An 11,827-nucleotide genomic window follows, 5' to 3' on the forward strand; every position below is an offset into this window, starting at 1 on the left:
TACATATACATACATATGTGTGTGTACGTGTGTGTATCAAATATTTCTTTAAATTCAATGAGATACTTGTACTATACATCATACACGTATAATTGCACTATATAAGCAGTATTGTACCTTACAAATATAAGTACCTAGGTACAATACTCAAATGCTAGGTCCTTATAGGCGAAAATACCTATACCTAGTATTTTTTTTTGTACGGTACTTTTAAGGTTAGATATAAGGTATTTTTATCTATATTAATGATATACCTATACATAGACTAAACAATTCCTATGTTTTTTAGTTTTAAGAGTTTAAGTCAGAAATTGATAGTTTTAAGTGACCGTTAGTGACCGTTGAGGTCATTATACAATAAAATTTTACACAATAAAAAATTTGACATCTTTGTTGAAAAATTATTTTTTTCAAAAAACGTTTTAAAGCTTAAAAAGCCAATTTTAAAATACTTTATATTAAACTTTATATTAAACTTTATATTAAACTTTGTCCAATGTTTCATCAAACTGCAACGCTTCAAAATAAGACAAAAATATTGCAAAAAATATCAATTTTTAATTTTATGGAATTTAAGAACAAAATATCGTAAAAAAAAATTCGAACGCAAAAAAGTCTTATCTTTACACTTTAAAATGTCTAATTGAAAACTTGTTTACGATTTTTTTTATCAGAATATTTAACTTTTCATGAAAGAATCGCAAGTTTTTCCAAACTTTCGAAAAAAACGCAAGTGTTTTCAAACTTTTCGGTGGAGATGTATGTATTTATTTCTGCGCATAGAATAAAGCTATACATTTTATTATTATTCATTAAATATTATAATTGCAATATTATGATACACTGAAAAAAAATATAGAACTAAATATTTATTAAATATAAAGATATATTTATTTGATACAAAAAAATGTTAATTTGATTTAATAATTATTTTTTTTACTGAACAAATATTTATTTACTGTAAGTAAATGTTTAGTTGGCAGTATTGAACTAAATATTTATTAAAATTAACTATATTTTTTTTTCAGAGTAATCAATGAAATGTGAATATCAAACTGATGCAATGTATATAATTAAAGTGATTTAAATTATATAGCACTTTTATTTCGTCAATTAATTTATTTAATAATATAAAATCACACAATCTTGTGCGTAATATTTGTAATCAGTTTATAAACTATATCGGGCTGCATTTAAATTTGGCAACACATAAACAAAAAAAAATAATGCTTGAGGAGACAATGCTATAGAAACTATTCCAAATAATGTAGTAGCATTCTGTATTTTTCGGAATCATAATTTTTCGTAAACAGGAAGGATCAAGTGAAGCAAAGCACTGAATTCGCTGCCACTCTTCATTATTCTCACTGGCATACATATTTCACTCGACACATCTTTTGTGCTCCCAACTCAAGTTCAAGATATTTCGATTAATGCTGCCGCTCAACGCAATTATCTTGCAGCCGAGATCACTTCTTCTAACGATAATCGAGTTGTCAAACATCGATTTTAACTAAAATCTATAATTTACAGGATAACCACGTAATCTAAATCGGGATAGCGTTGATTCCGAGTGATTAAATCTCTTCTACATTCCGTTTACTGAGAAATTAATGATGCTCCCACATTCTAAATTAATCGCGGTAATGATTTATTTTTAACAATTTACATTGCTAATCAATGTAAATGATTTACAAACAATAATTATCATGATTGATTGAAGAATATTTATATTGAAAATTAAGTAAATATAATTAATATTTTTCCATTATCTTCGATAAAATAATATCGTACATTTCAAAGACTTTAGTATAACAAAAAATAAAATTAATTATAGATAAAACAAAAGATCAGATACAAAAATAATAAAAACGTTTGTATCTTATATTCCTTCATGATGTTATAATAGTACTATGAAAATAACTTTAAATTAGAAGAGACATTTCGACATCTCGAAGACATTTTTATGAGATGTGGAGAACTATTTAAAAAAAATTTTAATTATCTCTATGTATAATTTAAGCGCAAAGATTTTATTGCTTCTTCTTTAGACTAGCTCTAAAATTACCCTTACATTTAATAAAATTGGTTTATGTCCAAGCTGTGGATTATACGAAGAATATTTATTTTTAAAGAATTATAGTATTTGTATGTCTTGCTATTCGTTCGCATCGCTATCATTTCAAATTAAATAAATAAAGATAAATGGAAAAAAGTCTGAAATACTGAACCACAGAGCTGTTAATTTAGCTTAGAACACGCTGGGCAATTAAATCAAGTAGTTTTGTGATTTATTTTGAAAAAGATTTCACGCGCCGTTATCACTTTATCAAGATACTTCCTTCGGATACCGTGACCGATTAAACGCATTTAACGAGGCGTCGATAAAATACTTTCATAATGAGAAAGAGAAAAAAAGGAAAAAGATTATCCATTTAATAGAATCGAAGAATAACTGAATATTGTAATCACGATACAATAATAAAAAGATCAAATCGGGTCATGGCTTCAAAATTGGAATCTTCTTCGCTCTTTCTATTTTCTGAACATAGTAAGCTTCTATTGACGCGCGTCAGAGAATTTTGAAATGCGTAGCATTTCAAAATAAATAAATCATGTTTAAAAATCATCTATATCTAAAGTTTCGTTAATATTTCTGAAACGAACAATCTCGGATTTGGAGCCTTTGGCCAACTCTCGTCCAAAGTATGACTTTTGTTTATAATTGCACAAGGCTAACAGCTTTTGCACGTTCCAAGTTCCAAACAATGACATAACATATTTTATTATTTCGGTTTGCGCTTTATGAGAGAGAAATGAAATTGCTTCTAGAGATAATATTATTTTCAATAGAAATAAAATAAAGCTCCAATATTTAATAATAATATAAAGTAAAAATTACCTATGTGAGCCGTCACAAGATGTTTTTTCGTGAAAAAATTAATATATTAATGGAATTACAGACATTTCGACAACATTGTGTAAAGCTCTTCAAATGTAAAACGCAGAAATGGATTATAAATGTAAAATCGTCAAATTTTTAAAATAATTGAATAGAGATTACATATCACTTCAACTTTTTTAAAGAACATTGTTATCCAGTTCTCAATGATTTCATCATTGTTTGAATATTAAACTAAATACTACGGACAGGGAGAACAGTCTTGTTATTAACAATGCTTTATATGTAATCTCTGTTCAATTATTTTTAAAATTTGACAATTTTACAATTTTATAATTCATTTCTGCGCTTTACATTTGAAGAGGACACAATTATATTGTCGAAACGTCTGTAATTCATTGAAAATATAATTTTGTCACGGAAAAACATCTTGTGACGGCTCACATATTTACTAATTTTTACTCTATATTAATATTATTTTCGTAATATTAACTAAAAATATATCCATTAAATTAATTATTATAAAACAAAGTTTGTAATTTGGAATAATTTGTACATAGGTCATCAGATCTATCAAATGAATAAGTTTCTGAAACAATATTCGATGAAACATTAACATTACGTTGTTTTCTCAATCTATATGTCTTATATTATTATGATAGACTTACAATGTAATAATATAAATATTTGCAAACTTCATTTAAATGTCATCAAAAATGAGTTTGATTTATTTTGTAATTTTGTTGTGAATTATTACGCAAATGGTTCATATACATTTCATAAGAAATAGCTTAACCCGAAGTACTTTATGGCGCAAGATAGTAAGCTGCATATGTTTATGCGGAATGTATATGGAAGTGATTCTCGTAATTGCTTCTTTGGGTAATGCAATCCCAAGATAGAAACCTTCGGTTTCATGTATCCTTTGAATTCCATGAAAGTTTTATAAAGCAAGTCATGAGAACGTGGATACAGGTGCGGTACAAATGCATATAATAGAAAAGAATCTGTATCACGTTGACAATCTGAGGAATATTGAGAAATGTCTTGCATATCGAAATGTGAATTATTCGTAAGCATTTCTAATCACTATTTTCTCGATTTCATTTAGAAAAAGATAAAATTTTGTTTTTATAATTATTTGCATAGAAAAAGATAAAATTCTCATCGCAAAAAGATATACACATATAAATTCACACTAATTAAACAATACATTTTCTATATTAAAATTGAAAAAAAAAATAAAATCACGAATTTATATAAAAAAAATCTACAATTTTATTATTTTTCTACAAAATTTTAAGAACAGTATATAGTATTCATTTGCGTGTGTCCTTTGAACTTTTAGATCTGATAAAATGTCAAATAGCTAAGGCTTCACACACGAATGATGATGAGATTCCTATACGACTTTATACAATCTTCTTGGTAATTTTATATTTAGTAATAGTGTCTCTCAATCAGCAAGATGGAATAAATTTGCATGGGCGTTATCCCGCTAGATTTATTCGCTTCACATAGTCGATTCATTAGACGATATTTAGTATATAGCAATAACTTTTATAATGAAGCAAAGAAAATGTCATTAAGAAATATGTTTTTTAGATACATAGTGATTAATGATTTTTATTTAAATAATTTGAAATTATTTCTTGCTTAGCTTAAATTGAAAAAAAAGTCTTTTTCACAATTTCCAGAAATTTAATTTTTTTAGCTTTATGTTTATAACTATTAAATATACATATTATATATATTAAATATATATGTATAAGTACAAGTATATACTCATATAAGAAATATACATATAATTACTTATATAAAATTCTGCAAAAGGATTGTGTGTCACTTAAGTTGCAATATATAACTTTCGTTTGCTTTTAATAATTCACTAACAAAATGCAACAAAATGCTTTCTGAAGTAAACTTTTCCTATGACCGAAGTACTAATGCTTTTACGCGAAATATTCTCACATATATTCAGATGCAAACTCTTATACAATGAACTAATCAAACTACACTTAAACATATTAAAAAAATTGATGGTTGCTTTAACACACAAAATTAACTCTGTACTTTTTCTATACATATATAAATGTCATTTTACAAACTTTATGAAATATTAATAATTCTATATTTTTCTAAGAATATTTAGATATTATATGCAACAATGTTTCTTTTTACATTTTGTATCTGAATAATGTATTACATGTACATATTACAAGTTATCATATAGAAATCATAAAGAACAATGTTTTTTTTTTAATAGAGTGACGCTCTTATTAAAATTCTTGTGATGTATGCTACTAATAAATTATGCAACATGAAATTTAATAAATCAGAATTAATAATTATTTATTAATCAATATGCCACAAGAAAAATATTAGTAAAGCAGTTTGAGCATAAACTTATTTCTAATCTCTAAAGTATTTCTGATACAAGAAAAATTCATCATTATAACTGAGAGTTATCTATTTAAAACTTTCATAGTATTTTCTGCTTTCCTGAACCATTCAACTTTTCAATACGATTTTCTACTTAATAAGCGATAAATCGATATATACTTATTTTTTTTAATAATTAAAATACAGTAGTATATAGAAAAATACGAATTTAATAATATTAATATGCAAAAAATTATTACAATGATGCTGCAGTAGTATTATCACTCGTATTTTCTTTAAAAATGTTTTATTTTAATATATTAATGTGCAGCATATTTCACGCATAATTTTACAAAAATAAAGTGAAGAAAAATTTTCCTATTAAATTAATTCTTATTTTCGTATAAATAAATTAAAAGCAACAATGATGTAATTCGATTTTGAGTTTACAAAAACCAATTGCATTCTTGCCTGGTCGTAAGGGCTAAACTCCATTTAGTGATTGATTTCGCATCTCTCCTTTTAAATACAAATAAATTTGCTTACAAATGAATGAATCAACCAAATAAATTTCTTCGTAAATATATTTTATAACCTGTTTATATATAATAATATATTATATAATAACTATGATAAAAAATGCATAGAAAATTTTGATAAATTGGCATCATGATTAATTAGAGCGTTACATTAGTAAGATTTCTTTTTTTATGTCTATTTTATAATTTGTATATGTACAAAGAAATATTATTTTTCCAAACTATTTGAAAGATAATCTCACATCATATTTAAGAAATATATATGAAAAAAAAAATCTTAGTTTTAAAATTTTATAGTTATCAAACTATTTTCAATTGTAATGCACTCGCGTATTCAGAAATTTGTACAGATTTCGATGTGCGATGCTTCATATCAAGAAAAGTTAAAAGAATGATTATATTTCTTTAAAAAAATTATATTGTGTATTAAAAATATATTAAAATATAAAATAAATAAAATCCTTTCGCTTTTTTTGCGATACAATCATTAAGTAAAAGCCATATACCAAACACGATGCTTATTAAAGATAATTGCAATTCTATTGTAAATGTATAGCTTTCATTCCGTTGCATGTTGTTGCATCATTGTGAAGCTACTAAATCTAACTAATCGCATTAAAAGACACAAGTGAGAACTACTTCCTTCCTAAATGTATTCCATCTAACTCTCTCTCCTCTCTCTCTCTCTCTCTCTCTCTTTTCCTCTCTCTCTCTCTCTCTCTCTCTCTCTCTCTCTCTCTCTCTCTCTCTCTCTCTTTTTCTCTTCTTGTGCGTACTTTCTCTAACAAATGCAGATACTTCGGAGGTTGCTGTAAACTTTACAAAACGTTTTATAAGTGCTCACGTTTCAGATGTAAAATATGTCAAAAACAGAACTTTGTATTTAACTAGATTTTATCATAGCTTAATTCTTCTTTGATAACTTTATTTGTAGGCATAATTTGTGTTACTTATAAATAACTAGTAGAAGTATATACGTAAAATAATTCACATATATGTCATGAATTCTATTCGAATTACATATATAGAAGATTGTGGGAAAACATCGAGTTACAATTTTTCTACTGTATCGCTAATAAGTAATCACATTAAGAATATCGATTTTCTTCAGAGATGTTAAATATCTCATTAGATAATTTCTGTTATGTAGCGTAATCTAAGTATTATTTAATAGAATATAACATAAATTTTACAAAAAGAATTCATAAATTATCAATTTATCTTCATCAATTATGTTCGTCAAAGAAAAACCAATTTTATTAATTGTATCATGAAATCTGTAACTGAACGATTATTTTTCTAGACTATCTTGTATAATGAAACCTCGTTCTAATACAAGACGAAGTGTATTATTTTCTTAGCAGTCGTGCTAAACTTCGTGAAATAAAGATAAGCGGATAACAGTGAAGAAGACAAATCTCGCTTTCCATTCGTCCTTGTTAATAGCTAAAAAGCGTCAATCTAATCGTATTAAAAGATTAAACCGCAATGATTGCGATTGCGGTCCACCTTTTCCGGTTGCGTAGTGCTTGTCGCGCTTCCATTTGTTACTAGTCAGAAAAATCCAATATGGCAATATTGTCGATTGAAAGAACCTCGTGTCACATCTTTCGTTAAATAAGAAAAAAGGATGTGAAAGAGAACAAGAAATTGTGAAACAAGATTATTAATCCATAATGGCGTGTATAGAAAGTAGAGCAAAAAGGGATAGTAGGATGTGGTTTAACAGATGTTCATGTATCATCTGTTCATCAGAATATTCTCTCAAAAGAAAGTATTGAAAGGATTTTGAAAGGATTTCCTACTATTTATAAAGGATAATAAATAATAAAAAGAAAAAAAGAGATTTTTAAAATCTTATGTTTTATAATGCTTTAATTGTCATGTAAATAATTATCATGTTAAATAACGATTCTTTGTCACTATTTGGACAATAATTCTGTTTTTATTAATAATGATAGAATTGGTTTTATCGGATTTAACACATTTAGTTTTTTCAGTTTAACTTTATAATTTAATATAATATTCAGCACCAACATTGCAACAGTATATATTTATAACAGGTCAACCAACGATCAAGAATTGAATTTCAACTCGTTTTGCAGTCATTTGTAAATCCAACTGATCTTTAAATGACACATTTCATTTTCAGTCGACGTATTCAAGATCTTCATTTATCACTCATCGTATCTTTCTGATGGATTTTCGTGCACATAATGATCACTACTATCGTCACGATATGCTGCTTCATTCAAATACGAGGTGAAGAAACTAAACTTTATTCGTGATCGAATTTATCCTTTTCTATTTCTTTATTTTTCCGCCAATTTTAATATATATGTATGTATAATACTATTTAATATATAATATAATAATAATAATTTTTAATGCAATTAAGAATTTTTATCTTAAGCAGATAGATTCTTGAGTTGCATGTAATGCTTCGTCATTATGGAAGTTATAATTTAATGAGAAAGATACGCGATCAGTTTATCACTTACTGTTATTGAGCTTGGAAATGTATTTTATGTAGACATGAACAAAAACAATACGCGTATAAAATACACACACACACACACACACACACACACGCACGCACGCTCTCTCTCTCTCTCTCTCTCTCTCTCTCTCTCTCTCTCTCTCTCATATTTACAAAACGTTGTATAATCCATGTTAGCGATTTGTGTGTAGTAGCAAACAAGTTTTGCCACTATATGCTGTAGGAATGTATGGCTCAATTATACCCGCTAATTAGTTCCGTTGGAACTTTAAGGATGCATTCAATCATGCGCCAGCGTGTGCAATTATATTGTAATAACGCCAAAAGCACTTTTTATTTTCTAATAGATTTTGTATTTTCCACTAATAAGAAGCTGCATATAAATTGCAGAAAGACAGTTAATTTTCTCATTTCTCAAATGATAAGAAAAATTCCAAAAATTTATAGAAAGCATTCATATACCTTATAATTATGAAATAATTTTAATAAAACGACCATTTACTATATGCTTCAATATTTCAAATTTTTATGTGGTAATTATTTAGATAATTGTAATTGTAACATATTATATTTTTTATCACATTAGATTTCTAAACAATCTTATAAAAGCATCCAAATGTCTAGTTTACGTAATGATACAAGATAATAAAAAACGACGCAAATTTCAGTATGTCAGTCCAGTAGACCGAACTGTCGCGTATAGAAATCCAATTCACAGTATCGTTTTGTGGAGATCAGCGTGAACAGGATTTAAGAGGCTAAAGATGGGTTTCGCTATTTCATGAAAGGCAACGGGCCTGCCTGGACTTCTCGTCTTATTTTCTTTCTCTTCGTGTATCCACAGGATATATCGAAAATATTTGGATTGGAAATTGGTTATATATTGACTATACGATTCTGCCTTTTTGACTATATATTTTGACTATATATCTGTTTAGCAATACGCGGATAAAAAAGATTTTAAAGATATAAAATCCATTTCAAATTCTATACGACACTTTTTCCTATAGCCTCTTTTTTAAAAAGTTTATGCTTGTTAATGCTTCATCTTTTATATAATAATTACACTTCTATTTTTGTACATAAACATATGTATTGTGTGTGTGTGTGTGTGTTTTATATATATATACAGGGTTCCAAAATTCATGGATCAAAATATCAAGAAAGTTTTTAAAAAATTAAATAAAAAGATTATATATGTATATTTTTATTTTAAAGTAGTTTTTGAGATATAATGATTTAAATATAATCAATTATAGATTACGTTTGAGTTATAAATGGCAGCGTTTAAACAGCCCGTAATCCTAATTGACATATTTATATACCCTTATTATTTCACAAACTATTATTTAAAATAAAAATTTACTCTCTAAATCTGAATCAGTGGATAATTACTAATTACCCAATGGCATACTTTGCACTGATAATCAAAGTTCAACAAAAAAAGGAAAAATTTTGAGTATTATATAACTGAAATACTTACACTTAATATTTACACATTAATTTCAATCTTCCAATACCATATACTATTGAACTTAAACATTAAAACAAGATTTTTATTAGATCACAAAATAAAGATTAGCTAGGTTAGGGATCACATTTAATTCACTGATTGCCAGTGGCATATTTGGCACTGATATCAGATTTAGAGAGTACTCTCTAAATAACTATTTCATTTAATTTTTTGAAAACTTTCTTATTATAGTTTGATTTGCAAATTTCGTGCCCTACGCGCGCACACACACACACACACACGCGCGCGCGCGCGCGCGCGCACGCATGCACGCACGCGCATTCTTAAACGTTAAATTAGTTTTACACAAAGACAATATTCAGTATGACATACTTTTTCAGTATGACTACTACCCAATTTAATTTTGATTGTTTATAATTTTCATAAAAAACATATTGTAACAATTTTTTTTAATCGAAACTCCAGAACTTAAGAAATATAACGGTAATACGCAAATATATGTATCTTTATTAATAAAAAAATTACATAAAAATTACATAAAAATTACATTAAAAAATTAATACAATATAAAAATAGGAAACAAAATTAAAAAATTTTTTTCAACAATTTACATTTGTTAAACAAATTAAAATAAAAAGCTTCTTATATAATTTTCCAAAAACTAGAAACATTGCATTTAACGAAAATATTTCTTAATTGAACGTTTCACAAAAATATATAAACTTGATCGATGTGAACCTGGCGCTCAATTTTATCAAAAATAAAAATTAATACCGCAGACCGTTTGCACTTCGTTTGTACTCATTTATATCGATCATTATTTCGTTTACCTCAAACAGTTAAACAAAAAATGAAAAATAAAAAATGGCCAGCGCGCAACTTTAAGATTTTTTAATTTCATTTATGCCATTCGAAAGAGAATATTCGATAAGAGAATATAATTTGTACCCATTTGTACCTCTCTTACTTTCATTTGTACCTCAAAGAGTTCGGAGATAAGCGCGATTCAGTTTTTGCGCAATCCCTATATAATGAACTTAGCCAATTTTCAAGATATCGAAATGGGATCAACGGCATTCGAAAGAGAATCATTTGTATCCGTTTGTACCTCTCCTATTTACGTTTATACCTCAAAGGATTCGGAGATACAACGCGTTTCAATTTTTGCGCAATGGGACCAACGGCATTCGAAAGAGAATCGTTTGTACCCATTTGTACCTCTCCTACTTTCGTTTATACCTCAAAGAGTTCGAAGATACAGCGATTTCAAAATTTCGTAAAGAGGGTAAGACGATCATTTTTAAAGATAGAAATTAAAAAGAAAGATCGAAATGATAGCGAGGAGAGAACAAACAGGTATAAGCAATTCTCTTTCGAATGCCATTGATTTCATTTCGATATCTTGAAAATTGATTAAGTTCGCTATATATGGGTCGCGCAAAAACTGAAACGAGCTGTATCTCCGAACCCTTTGAGGTATAAACGAAAGTAGGCGAGGTACAAACGGGTACAAACGATTCTCTTTCGAATGGCATAAATGAAATTAAAAAAATCTTGAAGTTGCGTGCTGGTAATTTTTTATTTTTCATTTTTTGTTTAACTGTTTGAGATACAAATGAAATAATGATCGGTACAAACAAGTACAAGCGGCCTGCGATATTAATTTTTATTTTTGATAAAGTTGAGCGCCAGGTTCACATTGGTACAAACTTGATACGATATACTCACTACTCTTTCATTTGTTATTAAATTATTTTATTTATTTAGTTATTGTTATTATTTGTTCATGAACGTTGTCTTTTATGCAAAAAAAAAGAGTATCCTTATGTGTTCAAAGTTAGATAGTTTAACTAAATTTCAAAATTAGTATACTAACCTAGTATACAAAAAAGTATACTAACCTTGGAAAGAAAAAAATTAGGTTTTTTTTACTAAAAAGGCTTTAAGGAAGATATATATATATATATGTGTGTATGTGTGTGTGTGTGTGTGTGTGTGTGTGTGTGTGTGTGTGTGTGTGTGTGTGTGTG

The 11,827-nt window shown here is 27.3% G+C and overlaps 1 protein-coding gene across 1 annotated transcript in view; it reads right to left on the reverse strand.

Moving 5' to 3' along the window:
* Positions 1 to 11,827, reverse strand: part of LOC108691277 (alpha-2B adrenergic receptor) — a 99,117-nt gene that overhangs the window by 85,000 nt on the left and 2,290 nt on the right. The gene's annotated exons all lie outside the window — the stretch shown is intronic.

The sequence above is a fragment of the Atta colombica genome, unplaced genomic scaffold (assembly GCF_001594045.1).
Source record: "Atta colombica isolate Treedump-2 unplaced genomic scaffold, Acol1.0 scaffold45, whole genome shotgun sequence".
NCBI classification, from domain to species: domain Eukaryota; kingdom Metazoa; phylum Arthropoda; class Insecta; order Hymenoptera; family Formicidae; genus Atta; species Atta colombica.